The 22,497-nt window shown below is 53.3% G+C and overlaps 1 protein-coding gene across 8 annotated transcripts in view; it reads left to right on the top strand.

The window, feature by feature from the left end:
* LOC144732195 (uncharacterized) overlaps positions 1–22,497 on the top strand; it is a 243,426-nt gene that overhangs the window by 51,293 nt on the left and 169,636 nt on the right. For 6 of the 8 annotated variants that reach the window (XM_078613557.1, XM_078613566.1, XM_078613565.1 and 3 more), the window contains exons 2-3: positions 9,204–9,327; positions 19,317–19,446. The gene's annotated coding sequence lies outside the window, so the exon portion shown is untranslated. The remainder of the gene's footprint in view (positions 1–9,203; positions 9,328–19,316; positions 19,447–22,497) is intronic. The other 2 variants (XM_078613558.1, XM_078613559.1) reach the window with 1 other exon arrangement.

Genomic DNA, 22,497 nt, shown 5'->3' with positions numbered 1-22,497 from the left:
GCGAGGTTTGTTTTTTCATTATACAAGTGCAGTTGATCGAGAACACACACATTCAATAATTAACATCATCGAGTCAATTTGGTAGCTTTTATGTTCCCGTATTAAAACGGTAAGATGACGTTTACCATTTCGAAAGTGACATGATGATGAGTGCAATATATTTATTGAGAATATTGACATCAACTGCACGATCTCAGAAGCAACCCGAGCGTGGCGGGATCGAGAAAACCCCTCTCGTCCGCCCTGTCCACGCAAAGACAAACTCATTACTGTCTAAGTGCCACCGTACAGTGGCCCACTCAAGCAAATGAGCTGCAAGCATCAGTCATGTGACGGCGCTGTTACTCGTCCATCGCGAGCCCAGCCGCTGTTCGAGAAAACAACCAAACCATGGCCAGAAACTGCCCCGGATCGAGAAAGGCACAGATGGGGCTCCTCGCAACGGCATTTGAAAAATAAGCGGCCCTGCAGAAAGAGGAGCTTCCTCCTTTCTTGCGGCTGCACATTCCGGTGCCTCCAGACACTTTCCTTTCCCTCCGCTGCTTTTTTTACTTCGCTGCAAGAGCCCGAACTACAGCCAAATTGAGTTCAAATACCCATTTTGTGGTGCATTAATCACCGACGGGGATGAGGCAAGCCGGGCCGTGCTGGGGACAAACGTATTCGATGCTGTGGATTTATGCCCGCGCCGGGCACGGCCTCACGGCCTCAAACCGAACGGCGCGGAGTTGCTGGCCCTGCACACCCACGGGGCGTGGCGCCGGGGGCAGGGGGGGGGGTATTTCACGCAAGCCCCGTCCCCTTATCTTCATCCCCATATCTTCATCCCCTTCGCTTCGTCCCGTTAGTTTTGTCCCCTTAGTTTCCTTCTCTTCGCCTCATCCCCTTCACCTTTGCCGCCTTGCGACGCATCCACAAAAGCCGCAACGCTCGCGTTGCCCTCTCGTGGCCGCTCTGGGGAGCGGCTGCGACACAGTCCGCGTGCACCTGCGGGCCGTAGCCCCCCCGGCAGTGGCTACAATGGGGAGATTGTTGTCGGTGCCGTGTGAGAGCTGCGGGCAAACGGGCGGGGGGCGGGGGCGCCTGGAGTTCCACTCGGCTTGCCTCGTTCCCTGTCCTGATCACATAGCGACCACCGCGACGGTTGAACGGTTGAACCCCTGCGCTGGGAGTTACACGACCCTGGAATGCACTACCGCACTAAAACACATGTTGTGAGGAAAGAACACTGTAACGCTGTGATATAATAATAGTTAAGCCCTTGAAATCCACGGCTTGCGTCATTGCGTAATCCCAGGACTGGCATCAGACGTGATCTCTTATGCACGCCGACCTACGTCACCATCGTTGGCCGTGGTCAGTCCACTGCTGGATGGCGGAAGGCCTCTCCCAAGCCACCGCTGCCTCCCCTTCACGGTCCCACGATGTAAGCAATCCACTCGGCAGCTGCGCCCGTAAATCCATTTACCGACTTGTATAAAGTAACACCGACAATAGCGATCACTTTAGTGAACCAAGAAGTGCAAACCAAAACTAAACCTGATATGTGAAGCAGCAGCAGCAGCAGCTGGCTAATGATGTTGGAGTAATGAGGCTCTCGCGCACTCTCGGCACAGGTGACTGATAGCCGCGTGCCGCTGTCAAGCGAGGGAGTCGTGCGCGTCACCCGCGTGGCCGCATCGTGTGCCGTGCCCTGGCTGCGTTCCGTTTGCCAAATGAGCCGGCCGCGCTCGCGTCCGCCGCTGCCATGTGCCCTGAGCAGATTACAAACAAATTCTGCTGGTGGGTGATGCGTTGGGCCGTTAGGTTCCTCCGAGGGTCCGGCGTGGCATGCTGGGGAGAAACCCGACGTGATGGGTGGAGAGAGGCCTGCTGGAGCTTTATCATCGTCCGGTTCGGCCATCAACCCGAACCGCGATATATCCCTGTGGTGGTTACATGCAGCGATACGCACAGAGAATCGCCGCGACGTTTTGAAGCCTTGTCCGGCGCAACGGCCGCACCCTTCGTGTTGGACATGGCTCTTGTGGCTCGTGCGAGCGCTGCTGCTGCTCGATGGTCGGCGAGCGTGGAGGCGCCACCTTGAACATTTCCATCAACGACTGTCGGGCGGCCATCCACAAACGAACCACACGATACCTCGCTGATCTCGTCACGGAGCATGAACTATCGCGTGAACTCCGGTCATCCTCGCAGCAGCAGCGGCTTTTGTGGTTCGCCATCGAACAAAGATGGTCACCGCATCGCGCGGTTTCAGATGCGCTTCAGCGGCCGACTGCAACGCTCTTCCTTCCGACATTCGGAAGCCACTGGAGCTATGTACATTAAAATGTTCTAGATTTAAAACTAATTTATTTATAACTGCTTCTTGTGTTTAGTTTGTTCTTCCACTGCACTTGAGATTAGCACGGTTGATTACATACAGTGCGAAGCCAACCATACATACTCCTCTCAGCTCAACCAAGCATGGAGCATCCGAGCCAGTGGGGGAGGGGAGGGGCGGGGGAAATTCCACATTCTTGTGGCCGGGAACCAGGCTTGCCGTGCAACAATCACCTTTGATGGGAAGGGGAAGGCGTAGCCCTGCAAGTGCTTGCTCGTGCCACCCAACACAGCCGATTTAGTAAGGTTTGTCACATAAACAGAACATGCTGATTCGTTAACTAGTTCAGCACACTGGTGTGTTGGTAGAGCAAACCCACGACCTATAATTCCAGTATAACGTTTGGCCGGTGTAATTACAACCGTCCTCATCAGGCGACAGCCAGAATTGTGGAGAAATCCTCTTATTTCGATCTCCTGTTTGTTACATGTCTGTTGACAGGCTGGGGGGGGACGTTCCTTCTCGGTGGATTTTCCAGGTGAAATATTTTAATAAATGAAATGGCATAACAGAGAGAAGCCCCCTCCACAAGAGGGTATTTTGGGCCACCCTTCTCGGGTTGGCCATGCATCTTGGAACAAGGTGGGGGGGGGGGGCATGGAGGGAATACCCACGCTCCACACCTACGCTCTACCCCCACGCTCCACCCCCACTCTCTACCCCCACGCTCCACCCCCACGCTCTACCCCCATGCTCCACCCCCACTCTCTACCCCCACGCTCCACACCTACGCTCTACCCCCACGCTCCACCCCCACTCTCTACCCCCACGCTCCACCCCCACGCTCTACCCCCATGCTCCACCCCCACGCTCTACCCCCATGCTCCACCCCCACTCTCTACCCCCACGCTCCACCCCCACGCTCTACCCCCACGCTCCACCCCCACTCTCTACCCCCACGCTCCACCCCCACGCTCTACCCCCACGCTCCACCCCCACGCTCTACCCCCATGCTCCACCCCCACGCTCTACCCCCATGCTCCACACCTACGCTCTACCCCCACGCTCCACCCCCACTCTCTACCCCCACGCTCCACCCCCACGCTCTACCCCCATGCTCCACCCCCACGCTCTACCCCCATGCTCCACCCCCACTCTCTACCCCCACGCTCCACCCCCGCACTCTACCCCCACGCTCCACCCCCACGCTCTACCCCCATGCTCCACCCCCACGCTCTACCCCCATGCTCCACCCCCACGCTCCACCCCCACGTTCTACCCCCGCGCTCTACCCCCGTGCTTTCCCCCGCGCTCCACCCCCGTGCTCCACCTCCACGCTCCACCCCCACGCTCCACCCCCCATGCTCCACCCCCATGCTCCACCCCCACGCTCCACTCCCACGCTCCACCCCCACGCTCTCCCCCCGCGCTCCACCCCCACGCTCCACCCCCACGCTCCACCCCCACGCTCCACCCCCACGCTCCACCCCCACGCTCCACCCCCACGCTCTCCCCCCGCGCTCCACCCCCACGCTCCACCCCCACGCTCCACCCCCACGCTCCACCCCCGCGCTTTCCCCCGTGCTCCACCCCCACGCTCCACCCCCACGCTCCACCCCCACGCTCCACCCCCACGCTCCACCCCCACGCTCCACCCCCACGCTCCACCCCCACGCTCTACCCCCACGCTCCACCCCCACGCTCCACCCCCACGCTCCACCCCCACGCTCCACCCCCACGCTCCACCCCCACGCTCCACCCCCACGCTCCACCCCCACGCTCCACCCCCACGCTCCACTCCCGCGCTCTACCCCCGCGCTCTACCCCCGCACTCTACCCCCGCGCTCTACCCCCACCGCATGCGTCGTGGCAGCAGCATCTACTCTAGACATGGGGTGGGGGGTATGGGTGGGGGGCTGATGCAACTGGCAGAAAAAAGAAATGCGTACGTCCTTGGTCGAGAGACTGCCAATACGGATTGTGTTGCGAATTGTATCGCACGTGAAGCAATGGAGCCCGCGTCGGTTTCTCCCAAACCGAGGGCGATTTTATCCCAACAGGACTCTTAACGGGGCCGAGTAAACGACGGCGTCGGCCGGCGAGTGAGGTGGGCGCCCTGTTTGCGCTCGCTAGATTATTGACGAGCCATTCCTACTAGCGTGGCGTGCGTTGCTTCACTTGACAATTATCCTCGTAAAATATACACAGGCCATGCGTGCGCTCGACACGAGTGCAGCGGTGGGGTCTAATAATAGCCCTCGGTGCTGTGACCCAACAATAGATTGAGGACCGGCTGGGCTGTGCAGGAGCGAGAGAGAGAGTGCGAGCGAGAGAAAAAAAAATATTCCTGCGAAATTTCCATCGTCCGCGGAGACGATCCACCGGCCCCTTTTCTCGCTGTGAGGGTCCCACAGAGCCTAGCAGCGTAACCGCAGTGAACGCAATTAACCAACAATAATGGCCATATAGCAAAGGGGTCCTGGCTCAATGGCGGCACGGATTTGTCTACAGTTTCACCTTGTGACCTCTTACAAGGGCAGCGCCGTAATCATGGCCACTGTATTTTTCCAAAGACGCTCCGGTAGGCCGCGCGCGGTTAACGCATCATCGGCTTTTAAGGGCGCCCTGTTGTAAAACTATTAGCGGAGAACTGCCCTCTGCACCCCAGTAGTGTCAAGCAGCCTGTGCCGTTTTATCTGTTACCCCTTGATTATGTGGGTGAAGGTGTGAGCGCGTGGTGATTGACTGCCTTGCTGCGTGCGTGCGTGTGGGGAACTGGGGAGTGGTGGCGTGCGCGGTGGTTATCGCGCTGCGCTACAAACACGACGGCCCCAGTTCGATGGCCAACACCAGTTGAGATTATCTGAACATGTTCTTGGCCTCCCCTAAGTCGACTCCGCCTAAAACGAGTACCTGGTGCGATGTGTAAATGTCGCCAGTTGGGAGACAAAGGCGGTAGGGCATGGTGCTGGCCACACACACCCCCTCGTGTGCCCTGGAAGGCCTTCATAGGTACTCGCTCACAGCACTTGCCCCAAAGATCTGTTCGGGCTATACAGGGGATCTTTGTCTTGTGTGGGGAAGTGGATCTGCCCCCTGTGCTCGCGTGAGTATCCACCCAGGTTCACGTCGGGTGGCACGGGGGGTGGCACGAGTGGCGTGACGACACTTGTGCCACACTGCAAGATGAAGAGGGGGCCTGGATTTGATTGACTCGGGCCCTCGATGTTTGTACATTCTTCCCTTGGTCTGCATTGGGCTTCCTCTGGGTTCTCGGGTTTCCTCCCATAGCTAGGGCAAATATGCAAATGTTGAAAGATTACCTGCAAATTACTGGATTGCGAGTGTGCATAGCACCATCGCTCCTTACTGCAGAACTATTCCTGAAAATTAGTCTTGAGGCTCATTGAGGCTGTTGTGGATAAGCAAGCGATCTAATCATAATAATCATGATAATAAATAATAAAATAACGAATACGTACATGCATCTCTATGTTGTAACACTTACCGAGCCATATTTTACGTGAGCTCTGGCTATGAAAACATTCATAGGTCTGTTTAATCAATCCCAGCCTGGGATTGAAGCCCCCATTAGGGTGACTTCTTATCTCCAACCACAACAGCGGGACACGGTGCCAAAGCACAAAGCCTTGGCTCGTTCCACCACACTGGCCAAGGCGCGTGCACGAGGGCCTTTGAAGAAACCGGATTCCCTGCACTCCTTCCAACCGACTCTTTCCTCCGCAGCAAAAACAGAGTTCGGTGCACGTTCGCCCCCTTTCTTCTTTGAAGGGCAGACGACAGGCAGAATAGTGCATCCCCTGCGATTGCCTGCTCGTGCCACTACTGGCGGAAGGGGCCTCCACTAGAGGGAGCCCTAAAGGGTATTGGGTCGACTCGTCCACGGTCCGCAGTTAATTATCGTGCCCCAACGCCGCAGTCGCACGTGTGTCCGGTTATCAGGCACGTGGTGATGATGAGGTGAGGTGGTTGCCCGGTGTGTAGCCCTGGTGAGGTCCTCCACGGTGCGTTGCTCCCACATGAGCCGACAGGCCAAGGGGATGCTCTGTGATCTCGTCATGGAGAATAAACCATCACGCGAACTCCGGTCATTTGCGGTGGCTTTTTGTTGGTCATAGAACTAAGACGGTCACCGCAACGCGCGCTTTCAGATGCGCTTCTGCGGCCGTCTGGAAATGCTCTTCCTTCTGATATTAGGAAGCCACTGGAGCTTTGCTCTTTTAAATCATCCATATTGAAAACTCATTACTTTAGAACTGCTCGTGTTTAGATTGTTGTCCTTCCACCGCACTCCAATTAGCACGTATAACTATGTACGGTGCCAAAGACGTTCATCATACATGCGTACATGATCTGCGTCTCACCAGAAGTCACATGGGTGTCAGTGTCGATGGAATGGCCCCACTGTCGCGGGTTGACCCTTGGAGCGGCCCACTCCCGTTCGGAGGGTGATGTAAGCAAGGCCAGGTCAACGGCAGTGAAGTGTTGAGCGGCTGTCGTCGACGAGCGTCGTGATGTCCCTGGTTCTCGTGGCGAGCTGCGATCACCACATTTCCAAGTCGTGTGGCCGTCTGCGGGGTGTTTTTCCCACTTGTTTCGTTATGGCTCGGAAGCTTTGACTCTGCCACGTTGGGAAGAGGTGTGGGAGGAGTAACCCACTGTTAACCCTGCCACGCTTGACTTGCCGACGGCTAAACTGTGGTGAAACCCGTTTATGCCGCTTGGTAGAAAGTTGCACAACGGTTTAAACTGCCGTAGATTCGGCAACCCTTTGGATTGGAAACCGGTGATATTTTCATTTTAATATCAATGCAGCAATGGCCGCCATGAATCCCCCCCCCCATATGCTGAGTGCCACCACGTCGTACCGTGCATCACCGCGTGACCTAGCCCGGGCCTGCAAGCCCCAGCCCCATCATCATCCATCCGCGAGGTCCATAAAACGAGTACCACTTTTGTGCGAAGTCAACGTTGGTTGTCCTACAGTGGGTCTCGCAACTGTCATAGAAACGAGGAATTTCCGCCACGTTATCGGGGCTGTAAACTGGAGAGATGATCACCGACTCTATGCTTCCCTTGAGCAGGAGGAATCACTTGGACGTGATTTTAACCCTTTCCCGTTCTGAGACGTCTGCATGTTGCAGGGTGGTTGGCCCGTTCACCACTGAATCTTGGAACGCGCAAGCGGTTAGCGTTTATTTTATTTGGAGAGGCGTAGCGCCGTTGTTTTTAAAGACAATGTACTCACCACATAGAACTGTAGCGACACGACAGCACTCTGTGATAGCTGGCATCAAACTGTGCCACACGCCCTCCTGCATGGCCCTTTACTTCCGATTGTGTTTGGATTCGATTGGATTCCGTTGGGATGACGTGAGCGTTCGTAATCGGATTAGAATCGGAAGAAAACTGACGACGCACACGTACGTACGTACGTCATTGGAACGGGGAAGGGGTTAAACTGGCGGTAGACAGAACCGTAATGTGCAGCCGAGTTGCACAACTCAAAAGCGGCGCTCGGTTTGTCCCGCGAGCCGCCTTTTGTGCCGCCGTAACAGACGTGGGGGGGGGGTAGAGGGTGCGGGGGGGATGGGGCCACCCGACTCTCTGCGGGCCCCCAGGGCCACTCCGGCACAGCCCAGGCCGCGCTTATTTACCGCGGCGCGTGCAGGAAATTGCGCGCTTGTTTTACTCGCCCGCTGGGGCAGTAAGATCCTGCATTTTATTTGCCCGAGACTAAAATTTCATTGCCCGAGAATTTTGACGAGCCGTGAAACAGGACGGTTGCACGCGTGCTGACTGCATAATAATTTGTTGTTGTGGTGTTGTTTTAATTTGTGCGTGTTTGTGTACTCGATGACCTACAAATGTGTTTATTCGGGCGGAAGTTTATCTCCAGTCTTAATACTGGCGATGGAAACGGGGATTTGAACGAGCGGTACAGGAGAGTTCTGCTTCTCCGAGTAATGTGGAGGACGCCTACCCCGGGTTCCAGTTGCCTGCGCTAACTATCCGGAGCTTCGCTTGGTTACCGGGGGTTTGGACCCCAGGTAAACCTGGATAACTGGCGTTTTCGCTCGTCTTACTCCAGTTTATCCGGGGGTGTTTACCCCTGATTACTGGGAGAGCGACATGGCATGTGTGCGACGTCATCAGGAATGGGTGTTGTGTCAGTGGCGACTGGCATGGGTGGAAGGCGACAGACAGCCTTGTCACGGCTGCACACTGCACTCACACTGCTGCACTCCTCCTCCAGAGGGGATGGGGTGCAGCGGTGAGCACGGCTGCATGGCTTCATTGTGCATGCATACTGCTGCACAACCCCAGAGGTGGAGGGAGTGCAGCAGCGGGCAGAGCTGCACACTGCCGCACACCTCCTCTATGGGGCACGCCACCTCCTGCACACCACCTCCACAATGGGTTTGTTCTGCTGTAGTTAAGTTGAGGAATTCTTTGTCTATATTATTCGGGTCGAGGCGAGGTATTGCTTGGATAGGTGACCACTGCACATCAGGTCGCTATAGGCTGCTGTGGAGCTACGTGCTCGGCAGCAGAGGGGAGAGCGGCGGAATCCATCGCGCCACTGTACTTCTTTGTTCCCGCATCCCCATGGCTCCCTTGCCTTCACCAACCCACGCTGACCGCTCGTCGTGATTTTTCGTCAAAAACATCCCACGCCCTGCATCGCATGGCGAGGTCCTCCCTCCGCAGTGGAGTGACTGAAGGGGCTGTACGCGCGATTTTCTCTGGCCAGGTGGCACTGTGGTCACGAGTTCAAGGCCATTTTTGCCCCTGCTATGGGAATGAGGAATCTTCACCAGATGTTTCTTTAACAGCTGTGTTGCTCCTTTCCCTGCAGAACTCACTGGGTGGCTGTGACGGGAATCAAACCCTCGCCTCCTCGACCAAGCGGATCCACCTCTTCCAGGAGTCGAACCGAGTTTCTACGCTGTGGGGCTCGTGCGCCGCCTGTTAATAGAGAGGTGAGCACGAATACATTCGCTTGAGTCGAGTTATTGTGATTTATCATCATCATTATGCTCGTTATCCACCAAAGCCTCGCAGAGTCTCAAGACGCTCTTTCAGGAGGCTCCTGCCAAGTTTTCTCAGCAGGGGCGGGGTCGCTGCCGAGCGTAAACGCCATTTGAGTAAATTGCCAACAGTTCTTCAGCTTTGGGATGTTTGGTCAATACCGGTTACATTCCATGGATTTTTTGTTGTTTTTAATCTGTGGGAGGAAACCGGAGAACCTTGGAGTAAACCCACGCAGAACAGGCTGTAGAGAAAGTATGGATTCCACGCAGAAATGCACCCGAGTCTGGAATCGAACCTAGGTTCAACTCGGGCCCCTTGTTGCTGTGAGGACTACGCCGCCGACTCCCTGCCATGCTTGTTGAGTTTGCACGGTGGAGGCTTGCATGGCCGGTCACCATGTTTACACGCGGCAGTCGCACACAAAGACAAAGACCCCCCACCGTAACAAGTGCTGTTAGCGAGCACCGATGAAGGCCGGCACAGCACACGAGGGGGTGGGTTCCAAACACCACGCCCGACCGCCTTTGTCTCCCCAGTGGCAATGTTTTTACACATCGCAGCAGGTGATTATTTGAGGCTGAGTCGACCTAGGGGAGGCCTAAGACCAGTTCAGATAATTGTCACTGGCTGTGTTGGCCGTGAGCAGAAATCGATCTTTGGTCGCTGGGTTTGTAGCGCAGCGCGCTATAACAACTGCACTGCTACTCCCCACACACACGCGTACATGTACACACGCACACACCGTGCGTTCGACTTTTTCATATTTACCCCCCCCCCCCCCCTAAGGTGGAAGTGAAGCTGGCAAATGAGCTCTATGCAGCGTTGTGAAAAATGCGCAAGAGCCCGCGGCTTACAGGGAGGAGGGGGTTTGGAGGAATCGATACTGCCCTCTGTGGATGTGTGTGGTGGTGGGATCCTCGGTGTGAACTCCAGCAGGGTCTAGCTATTCGCAGGCGGGGTTGGTGGGTCACGCAAAGATCACGGTGCATTACATTCCCAAACCACGAGGCAGCCAGGAAGTGGCAGTAAAGCAAGTGGGTTTGTGAATCTGTCGGGCAACCTTTGGGTGTTAATAATAAGAACAATCCCTTAAAATATATGATGGTTCATGGGAGGTGGCAGTGGTTTAGGAAGGCCTTTGTCCAGCTGTAGATTTGAACGTGGCTGTTGAGAGTGATGATCAGACACGATGGGGTTTCTCCAGGCATGCCCAGGTTTGCTCTCAAACACAAAACACTCGTGAAGGAGAAATTGGGCAAACGTTTAAAAAATTACCATCCTGCTGAAAATTGGTCTCCGTCGCTGGGTTGATTGCGCGCATTCCTCTGTCCATTGCATCACCTCTTCACCCCCCCTGCCCCCACAAGTCAATTAAATCCACGTATAGCAAACATTTCTCTTGAAAAGCGTGAGCCCCAGGTCTCTTCCAAAAGGAGATTCAGTGTCTCAATGGTCTTATCGCCCACTCGTGTGCTGGACGTTACGTTGTTATGTATGTTGAACTTCTTTTCCACCATACGCAGCCAACTGTGCATATCGGGAGGCGCTCAGGAGAAGCGAGCGCCCATCTCCCTGCTCACGCGGGGGGGGGGGAGGGGGGGGCTTTGTCGTCTCGCCTCCATTGGCGGCAAGGAGCCAGCAGGCGCGCGCTTTCACAACAAAGTTATTTTAACAGCCGTTGTTCCCGTTCGGCTCCTAAAATATTTGTCTTGAAAATATTTTTCATATTTTGGAGCTGAAACATTTCAATATGCCAGTCCGTTGAACCTCTCCCGTGCAGGCATCCGACTTCTTGCGCACAAAGTTACTGTGCTGCCGGTACGACGGGGGTGTTTTTCTGTGTCCCGCCACATGGAGTTGGGGTTGGTGGATCACGCAGCGGTAGAGCTGTCGAGTGTCCTCTTGGGCTCGTTCACTCCTTTTGGCTGCCATTCCGTCGTTAATTTGGAGTCCGCTGGCCTCGCACAATGAGCAACCATTCGCAATTACCGCTGAGCTACGTGACCGGGAATCAAACTGATGTTGCCGAGATGTCAGCGGCTGATGTGGTGGCACGGTGGTAACACTCGTGCCTCGTGGGGTAAGAAGAACCTAGGTTCGATGCCCGACTCGGGGCTCCCTTTCTGTGTTGATTTTGTAGTGTTTTCTCTCACTGTTCTGCATGGGTTTCCTCTGGGGTTTCTGGTTTCCGAGCAGAAACCATGCAACGGGTATGGGACAAGACGTCCCAATGCTGAAAAATTACCGGAAAATTAGCTTTCAACACGTAGGCTTTAGCGACCAATATTATTCATTGCTCGATGAAGCTGGATGTAATTGCCAGAGAAATATCCTACTGACATTGTAAATGTTATGGCTTTACTCTCCAACACACCGGTGGGCTGACATGGTAACTAATTGTTTTGTTTACGGGACGAGCCTTACTAATTGGCTGCGTCGGGTTGTGTTGGGTTAACGACACATTTTTTTACATAAAAAACGTTCCTTTATTATGAATGTCTGAAAAATACTCAATTGGGACTACATTCAGCAGCAACATCGATCGCATCCTTCATATGAAAGCTTGTCAGGACCCTCCTGAAAATGAGTCTTGAGATACTTGGCGAGGCTTTAACCGGGCGAGCAAGGTGGCGGGAGCGGGCGACCGTGAGCACGGTACTCGTCCGTTTCTCCTCCCCCACGACCGGCCGGGGCCGCTGAGCTTCGCCGCGAATTGATCGGACGTGTTTGCGCATCATCCTCGGCTGATGAACGACTCCTGAAGTTCATTGCAAATAAATCACTGGAACGCGTCGCGTCAATTCCACCCCGGGAGTGCGCTCGTTCGCTCGTTCGCTCGTTCGCTCGTTCGCCGCCGCCGTGGCTGCGGCCGCGGCCGCTGCGCCTCGCTCGGCGGAACGTGTCCTCGTTATTTATGTAATATCAATACGCTGACAAAAAGCCCCAAAATGACTTATACATTCCGGCCGCTATCTGCCCGCCGTTCTAAATAATGAACCAGCCCGCTGATTGAGCTGTGCGCGTGGCTTAATTTATTATTTTAAAAATCTATTTTGCCATAGCGGCGCACGGGCTTAGAGGTTTCATGGGAGCAATGGTCGGTGTTGCGGCGGCGGGCGGTTGTGGCGAGCTGGTGGCGATGCCCGCGTGGGGTTTAAGATCGGGCGGCTTGTGCGCGTGTCACGTGTTACCTAACCGCCGCTTGTTTACGTTGCTCGTGGAGCACGGCGCTCGCACGTTGGCCCTCTGAGCCAGTTTAGCACCAACGTGAGGCTGCCGACGTCAAAAATAAACACCTCGTCCAGGACCCTACTGTCAAACCTCCCGGTTTCAACCTTCCACGCCGCCAATGGTCGACCATCAACTGAAACGGGACCGGGGCATGGCCGATGCGGTCACCGCATGGCGCATCAAAGATTCGGCGAGTGCGGCCACCGATCCTAAACCATCGACCACATAGTAAACACTCCGCTGCTGATATCTTCACTCATTTAATGGACAAGATCTGCTCACATTAGCATCGCTGCTGCATTGGCAGTAGTGCGGCATTGTCATTGTTGCTGCATTGGCAGTGGTGCACTGCCCATGTCCCTGGTTGCCGCTGATACACTTGCACCACGCCCATCCCCAAACCTTTATACACATTTTGCCTTCAGAGGTTAACTACTTTGCCTGATGACAACCGCTTGTGTTGCGATCGAAACGGCGTAGTTTTTTGGTATTTTCTTTGAACCTATCTACGTGACTTTACCAAAAGACCCAAATAATAATAATAATATCTCCTCTGTTTCTGAACAGACAATGGAGTGGATAACAAATCTAAAATGACACCTTTAATCTGCTGTTAAGAATTCGTACGAAAGAAGAAGATGGATAGATTCCGTCGTGCTCTGGTGGATTGTTCATATGGTGGTCGCTGACACGCTCCGGGTGAGGTACATATGAAACTCGTTCCTGTGCCCGGGCAGAGGAGGGCTTCCAGAAAGCTCAGGGTCTGGGGAAGCTCACACGTAATTTGGGGAGAGGATTCTTAGCCTGCCACTGGACAGCGTCCAAGGCATTTGGGAGGCAGTTGGCGGCACCATAGTGGCACCGGGAGATAACCCGGACCCTCTCAGCTCTGCTCTCCAGAAGACGGGGGGGGGGGGGGAGATGGGGATGTGGCCCGGAGGGGAAGAGACGAGCATTTTCACGAAGATTCTAGTGCTGGTGGTTGCACATCTGCAGAGCATGTTGCACACCAGCGTGTGTTCATATTCGGACGACATTCTGACGATCGCGTTCCGAGGGGGAAATGGCTCCATGGAATCTGCGCATGGTGCTGATGAACGCTCTGTCTGCAGCAGGCCACCGGTCGAGCCGCTGGCCTCTTGCTCTCAATGTCGGCCATTACGTTGGCGAGGAGGGGTGAGCCTCCCTTCGGGGTGTCCTCGGACGACACGGGCGGCGGTGCTGCAGACCTCGTGTCCCCAAGGTGCTTTCAGATTTCCATGTGAACCAGGAGATCGTGCTCTCATCCTTGTACCCTCCTCCTTTTTCGTACCCCGGTCAAGGCCAAGGCTCCATAGCCCTGGCTGATCTTGTCTTCGCAGCAGCGGCTTATGGCTGGCCATCGAACAAAGACAGTCACCGCATAGTGCGCTTTCAGGTACACTTCTCAGTTTAACACGTAGGCTTTCACGACCAATATTATTCATAATAAAGGTTTTTGGGTTAGATCGCGTTATTTATTAATGTGTCGCAACCCTCCACCACCCGACACGGCCAATGAGTAATAAATGTGTCACATTGACAAAGACAAATAGTTCACTCCTTTAGCCCACCGGTGTGTTGATGAGTGAATCCACAAGATTTGCAATACGAGTAGTACGACGTTTCATTGGAAATTACATCCAGCATCTTCAGGCGATTTGCCAGAATAGTGAAGCCATCCACTTGCTTCCGGTTTTAAATGGTGCAGGATGACGTCATCGTTGTTGAACTCCATCAGGATTCGAGATCAGAGGCGGAGTTGTATACAATTATGTAATAGATCAGTAATCAGCCACTTAGCATGTGACTCACCTGTAAGGAATTGCAATATGTGTTGTGTATTACTTAATAATACGCTTCCAGGCTGCGCTGAGTCTTCAGTTATCACAGCGATTTAAATTATTTGAATTCTTCTCAATTTCAATTGATTCTGTAACTAATCTTGGCCAGTAATAATTAGTTCTGCATAACACTTAAACGTTATCAAAATCAATTTATTGTCCTTTTTAACAAGCATGCTCTGCCACTGCTGACAGCTGTGTTTGAGAGAATTAAATGTTCCTTTGGTGTTCTTTTAGTCTTACGCTAATGTTACGTCCTGTCTGTCCAATATAACACTTGCCGCATAAGCAATTTATCCGATATACACCTTCTGTTGATAACTTCGGCAATTCATCTCTAGTACAAGACACGAGTTTTTGAATTTGGTGTACCGTACCAATTCTCACTTATTATGAGGTGCATTTCTGCGGCCGTCTGGAGCGCTCTTCTTTCTAGATTGAAAACTCATTTCTTTAGAACTGCTTTGTGTGTTTAGTTAGTTGTCCTTCCTCCCGCACCTCCAACTAGCACGGTTGGCCACGTACGGTGCAAAACAGGTTCAACATACATACAACCATAGACTGAATCCGGTGAGAGCGGTAGCTTTTTAAGGTCCAGGCTTTGGAGTGTCCTGGAGGGGGATAGGCTGTAGGGGCAGACATGGAGGCAGGTGCAATCCTGCGTTCAACCTGGGCCTTTGGCCTGTGGGGCCCAGGGGTCTGCTTGAAAGAGATCTTACAGGGTGGCAGTGTAGAAGCCACCTCCATCCTCTCAGCAGCCATTACCACTTGGATGCCTTGGTGTCGTAAGAAGGCGCGTTTGGGATGGCTGTCCCTTTCGGCAACCGTCCCTCAGTAAGTACCGTAATGGAGAGGCAAATTCATTTTTCCTTCATTTTGGCGAGGCTCTGGTATGTGTTAACGTGCACCCCAGCCAGAGCTTGTCTGTTAGTGACTGCCTATGAAAATACAGGTTTAGCCCAAGTTAGTAAAACCCAGTCCTACCCAAGCGCGTCATCTGCTGTAAAGTGGATGTTAAAGATACCCCACAAGCGCTCGCCCATTCACCGATCCTCTCCGCTCTCATCTCACCGCTGCCTTGCCTGAGCCATCCACTCGGCTAACCAAAGCTCTCCGTTGATCCTGGTCACTTCCACCAAATAGTCAACCTCACGGTTAAAACATTCAAGATCATCACAATAATACACACAGGGTGTTATTTATTAGTCTCGTAAAATATGGCTTATCTATGGAATAAGGCGGCGGTTGATGCAGGTGAAACTCTTCTTCTTGGTTCTTTCGGTAAAGTCACGTAGAAGGGAAGTAATAAAATAATACAAATAAAACATAATAAAATAATTCTCACGACGTTTCGGCCACAATGCAAGCAGCCGTCCTCAGGTGAAGAATAGGTCTGTCGAGAAGACAGAGTCTGAATGACAACCCCAGGCTTGGAGCGTCTTTTTAAGCTGGGTTGGAGGGGGGGAAGAGCGCCTTGACAGGTGAAACTGATGCGCCATCGGCATCCCAGCATGGAAGGAATATGTAAATTTGAGTGGCTGACACCACCGTGGTATTTTATGAGCAATTTTGTCTTTTCAAGAAAGACACATCATTCCAATCTGAATAACAGTGCTGATTAATGACATAGTACGCCCCAGTTTATCGACATTTCCTAGTTCTACGAAAGTTCACCGACGTCGTTTGGAATTTCCATCGGACATCGTGGAACTCTTGCTCCTCTGCTCAGCCTCCATGCAAAGGGATGTCATCTTGTCTCCTCTGCTACTCCCGGGGACCTCCTCGTGATCCCAGCTGCTCACACTCCCTTGCCCTGTTCAAGCTCAGCTTTAATTCACAGCTGCCCTCCCCCCGCCATCTGTGGTCGGCTGAACGTTGTCTTCAGTTCACATCGCGTCTGATCTCCACTGCACTGTAGCCGTGCGTTGTACCCATCTTTGCTTCAGATACTAAATCTTGCCTCTTCGACCCCCCACAGCCACAGTTGACACCAAGGTGTATGAACTTGCTTCCCGCGTTTAAGTGCATATTCAATTCCCCTACGTTCACGCGTGACTTGAACACGTCCACTTTCATGGGAGCGCTTTAATGTGGCCGCAAAACGGCCTTCGTTACGCGCCCGTTAAAAAAAAAAAGATTTACTGGAAGTGTTGACGCATTCAAAAAGTGTGCGGCATCAAGAACATTCCCCGGAGTTCTTCGTGCGTGCCCGCTCTCACTCTCCTGTGCACGTCACCCAGCTCGTTATTTACGGAGTACGATGGCGCAGTGGGTTCACGCGCTGTGCTACGATCTCAGTAAAACATTCGTTCGGTTCCCTGGCCGTGAACAATAACATGGGTAGCGCTAGGCATGTAGAGCTGTCCCATGACTACCACCCCTCCCCCCTCGTTTTATCCGAGTACCTGGTATGATGCGTAAACACGCAGGGAGGACAACGGCATCCGGACGTGTTCCTGGTCACACCACTCCCTCCTGTGCTGTGCTGCCCTTAGCATGTGCTTACAAACCGCATTGTTCCCGATGTCTGTAAGACTTTAACGGGGAAATCTTTGTCTTTATTTTGCCCTGTCTCTTTGTGTTGCTGTGCGTATTTCTTCCCCGTCCCCTGTGTCCTGTGGTTTGTCTCCATCCTCTGTGATCTGCACATTCGTGTGACCTGGACCTAACTCTGTGTGTGTGTATGCTCTGTCCTGGGAGTGGTAGTGCAGCGGTCAGCACACTGCGCTACGAACCCGGCGACACGGGTTCGATTACCGCTCGCGGCCAACACCAGTGGTGATTATTTGTCCCGGTCCTGGTACTCCCCTAGGTCGACTCGGCATAAAATCAGGCAAGGGCATTGGTGTTGGCCACCTACCCCGTCATGTGCCGTTCCGGCCTTCATAGGTGCTCGCTAACACAACTCGCCCCAAGAGTCTGTGAAGGCCGTACGGGGGATTTTTGTCTTGCCTGTCCTGGGTACTGCGTGCTGTCTGCCCCGTGTCCTCTCTGCCCTCTGTGTCACGCCTCCTGTGTGCCCTGCATCTCATTTGCTCCTGTTGTGTGCGACGTATGAACACGTGCGTTTCCGACTGCCCCCTGTCCTCAGTTCACCAATGACATTGGCATACAATGGGCTGTGGGGAGTGAAGAGATGGCTTGTTCGCGCAGGGAAGAGAGGTGGTTGGGCTGCGATGTTGCTCTGCTCACCGCATGGCACCAGGAAAATGGGATTTGGGCTTTGGCTGAAGGCAGAGAGAGAGGCGAGCTGAAATCCAGAGCCCATGTGGCCGCCCTTGAGCCAGCCCCATCTTCCTTGATCGACTGCCAAATTGTGCACTCGTGTTTACGCTTTGATGGTCTTAGAGTCATCGTGTTCTCTCAACGCGGGGCCCGTTTGCGCAGTGTTGACACTTGGATTGCTTTGGCTTGCCCCGTGTAGTTTAAAGATGCATGTAGTTAAAAACGAATGCCTCTTTGGTACACGCACGCACATCGGCTGCGTGTGTCCTAGCCCATGTGACACGAGCTTGAATCTGTTTGTAAATGGAAATAAAGAGTGCCTGCGCTCTGGTACAGCGATCGAGTGATGTTCACGGATTGATGTATTAAAATGCACAAGAGTGATGTCACCAGAGTGCCATAATGATGCGCTCGGCAATAAATTCCACGTCTGTTTTCTCATTAACAAAGCTTCAAATTTGTTGTACTGCCCAGAACGCGTCGTCAAGCTGAGAGCTAATTGCTTTGTGGGTTGCATCTTCTTTTAAATAACGGCATTGATTGATCTTTGATTTATAATAACGAATGTTAATTCCTTTTCAACCAGTTAAAAAAGAACATTGATCGAGGGCGAGGCAAAGGAGTGTTCGTGTGAGCAAGAGCCTCTAATATTTCCCCCGCAATCATTCCAAGGGCCGGGGTCTAATTATAAACCGCTCCGTTTTGCCTCTTGAAAAATGACCTCCCCTTGACCCCACGAACACCCCAACATTTTTGTGCCATACTTGAGGGATTGCGTTAAGCACGCAAGCAGAGCAGCACCACCAACACCACTACCACCACCACCTGAATTGCTACGCAACTCACTAGAGTTGTCCACGTATAACCGAGAGCCGCTGCCCATGACAGATGCGTTTCTACCTTTCGTGGTCTTCACGATCTCTCGTGGTCTTCACGATCTCTCGTGGAGAGTCCTTTCTGTCTGTCTCCCACCATCCCACCAACTGTCCCGCAGTGTCCCACCAACTGATCCACCTGCTTCCTCTTCCGCTGTTCTCTTGTCTCCTTGCAGAAATCACCCTCATCTCATCTCCATACACTTCCACCTTTGCATCACACCTCTCTGTAGACGTTCTTTCTCGGCTACATCGTCATTCCTCGTCTCGTCGTCGTACTGCCTCGACCGTTCCCATATGTACCCATGTACACGCTTTCATGGCCGCCTGTAACCCAAGTGGTGTTTGCCCGGGTTTCGCGCCGCATGTTGAGCATGCATTCATTCTCCCAGACTCTCGCCGCCACGCAACTCATGCTGGAATCTTCCCGGAGATGAAAATATGGCCCCACGCAGCCCAACCCGCAAAACCGCGCTCAACTCCATCCGTTTGTTTCCGTAACACCCACACCTCAAATCCACTTTTCACTTTTCATTACCCCCACCCCTTCCCCGCACAGACCTTTTTCTGATAATATAATACATATATCGCAGGCAGTTTGACAGGGATGCTTGCTTTCGCTGATGTGTTGTGGGCAGGGGAGGGTGGCGAGCTGCCCCGATCTCACGAGGAGTTTTGATCGCTAAGAGAGGGGAGGTGGGAGGCTCCGTCTTGATGTTGTCTCTACCGCTCCTGTGTTTCCAGCCGCTGCGAAGGGAACAGCGCTGCTGACGTGCGGAAGGCGGTGCGCGCCCTGGCCCTGTCGACACGATGCCGTGAAGCGGCAGCAGCAGCAGCAGCCGCCAATTCGTCTTCTCAAGGCGGTTATCGATAGGTCAGTGGCCCTGTAGAGACGTGCCCCCCCATCGACGCGCTTATCGAGTTGAGCGGATTGACAGCGGCACCTGCCGGGGCCCCCACGAATGAATCTCGCGAAACGTGACGGAAACTTCTCCCCTTATAAATATAATGGTGCCGTTTATATATATTTTTTTCTATCCTAAATGGCTTACGGGGGCTTAAACAGTAATTTACGACGGGCCGCTGAGTTATGGGTTTTAATCCTTTAAAATGTGGCACGGTGGTGCGTGACTGTATCCTTATTTACCGTGGCATGCTGACAAGCCGCAGCCCCCCGCGATTGAGCGCCTTCACCTTGTAACCGCGCGGGGTCGCCTGGGTTCACGCTGCCGACTTGTACCGGACCGTCGCCTCGCTCGCGAGCCTAACACTGCAAGTTCGCGCCGCGGTCAGGGTGGGGGTCGACTCAGCCCATCCACCTTTTGGGGGATGATGTAAATGAAATGTGTACCGCTCAATGCTTGGAGATCAATGCAAAGATCCCCCATATAGCCTGTAACAGACTGTTGGGACAAGTGCTGTTAGCGAGCACCTATGAAGGCCGACACGGTACACGAGGGAGTGGGTGGCCGGCACCACGCCCGACCGCCGTTGTCTTCCGAGTGGCGATGTTTATACACCACACCAGGTACTCATTTAAGGCTGAGTCGACCTAAGGAAGGCCCAGGACCGGTTCAGATAATCGTCACTGGTGTTGGCCGTGAACGGGAATCGAACCCGGGTCTCGCCGGGTTAACCGCTACACAACCGCTTCACTGCTTGGAGATAACGCGCACACACACACATAAGGGGAGTGATAAACTGTGTACATATATATTTAAAACCTACTTGCTGTACTACCATCTACGAGGACTCAATAAGGTGAGTCTCACAGGCGGTTCCATCTGTACGATCCACCAACCCCTCCTCCACTAAGTCACAGGATTACCTCCGTGCAACGCCAAGCCCCCGGTGTGCTTTCTAAACACGTGCCTTTGCCAAGCCGTGCTCTTTCATGCTGTCGTCTTCAAATTTGTATCACGAAACCCTCCCAGTCAATCTTGGCTCAGTGGGAGGTCGCACATCCTCCTCCTCCTCTGCCCCCATCATCTGGAACTTTCTTTCCTCAACCGTCCATGCTGCCCACTCCTTGCCCCGGTGTTCTCTCTTTTTCTCTCCTTCTATAAAACAATTACACCCACGGTTTCTGTCCGGCGTCTTGAGATGCGGTGGCATTCAGATGCCGCGTGAATTCGCATTGTGCCGTGTTGCCATTCCTGTGTTCGCAATGCTGCCCTGAGAGTTGACAGCTGCGATGCCGGCCATCGCCTGTCTGTGGCCGATTTAAATTAAGTGCTGCTCAACAGTCGACGTCGCCCATGGAGCGACTGGCCCCCGCCATAGGCACGTGGCAACGAGCAATGCACAGTGCTGCATTCAGCACACGTGCGCTCTGCCTTGGTTTTCTGACTTAAGGTTTAAATGTGTTGCACTCGCCGGCTGTGCTATTGCCTCTAATGAATCTGCCGCCTCGTCACAGCGCATTCCTTCCGTGTACCCCCAGTTGACGGGACTGGTCTGCCTCAAATGATGCACTTCTACTGTTTAAAATCAATACGTGTTTTAATCCGTGCCATATAACCACTTTTTCTCTGTTTGCTACTCTATCTGTTAATGTGAAGCGTATGTACGTATATATGTTGAACCTCTTGCGCACCATATGTATCCAACCGTGCTAATCAGAGGTGCGGTTGTCAGTTCAGATCAGTTTAGATCTCTTCATGTGAACTTTTCTGCAGAGATTTAGAGACACCGCACTGGGAAGTTGGATCTCCAACGACAGCTCTGGCAAACCCGCTGACCTCTCCTCTCAAGAAGGGCCACTGCCCACAACACCAGCTGCTTCTATATGCCGTGTTAATGTCTAATAGACATATTTTATCTTTATTTGAATCTTGATTTGAAGCTGTATTTGATTTACTTTAATGTATAGCAGCAATCAGGTTGGTTGATGAACCAGCATCTGCTGATTCTATTAACTTTTCTCACGAACTATTTTTTAGTTTACAATGTATAAGGCCCACTGAGCTATATAGCTCTTTTTCAGAAGCGACCTGGCCACAAATGAAATCGCGCTATCACGGGGTGCGCGTTCCGCGTTGTGTGCCAAGTGTTCCCTAATTGGAAAAACCGCGTTCCAGCGAGTGCGCGTTGCGGTGCGAACACCGCGCGTTAATCGAGGACTTGCCGTCTCTTCGTCTTGGTCGGGCGGTAGCGTTGGTGTGCAGTGCCTCATGCTGCTCGTCGCTCGCGGCTAACGAGTCGGCGCCGGGGGGCCGCGACGTTTTCTCCGTCAGCCGGAGAGAATGAATGGGCGCACTTCGCACGCCCTCCCCCATCCCCACCCCCCACGGCACCCGTCAGGGAGTCGAGGGCCCGGGTGGAGCTGGCCTCCACCTGCGCCCGCTCGCCAGCGCCGCACCTCCCCCATCTGTTCGGGGGTCCAAGTCGGAGTTGTTGTAAAAAAAAATGAAAGTACGTGGTAATGAATTTGTGGCTTGGGCCCGAGCAATTAACCGTCTCGTGTTTAACAATTACGTTAACACGGTGCCTTTTGGGGCCCGTGTTCTTATTCATCTGATTGATGTTTTTTGTTTCTTAATATTTTATTCAGACCCAATATCTAACAGGGAAGAGGGGTCCTTTCCTATAAACATTGTGCTCTTCACCAGCGTTGATTCAAGCAAGCCTGGCTCCTGCTAATGAGACTGAATGTTGGAACGAGTCCAGAGTTTTCTTGTATTGAACCAATGCTGCGGGTATGATGCACTCCTAGAAGGCCATGCGGCTGATGGGATGTGTTAAAAAATACTTATTGTAGTGGAGGGCAAGATATGCGAAGGAAGCGTACCGCCTGCTTATTTATTCAGCGTGCTTAAGCGTAATTTATTTGCAGGTGCTGATAATTTGCTGCCTTGTGAACGTGTTGAAGTAGTCGTTTATTTATGCCACGCGGTTGTAAACATTGCTTTACGTACACACCATG

The sequence above is a fragment of the Lampetra planeri genome, chromosome 41, assembly GCF_965212315.1.
Source record: "Lampetra planeri chromosome 41, kcLamPlan1.2.h2, whole genome shotgun sequence".
In the NCBI taxonomy this organism is placed as follows: domain Eukaryota; kingdom Metazoa; phylum Chordata; class Hyperoartia; order Petromyzontiformes; family Petromyzontidae; genus Lampetra; species Lampetra planeri.
The sequence above is the reverse complement of the archived record's forward strand: the minus strand, read 5'-3'. Positions and strand labels throughout refer to the sequence as shown.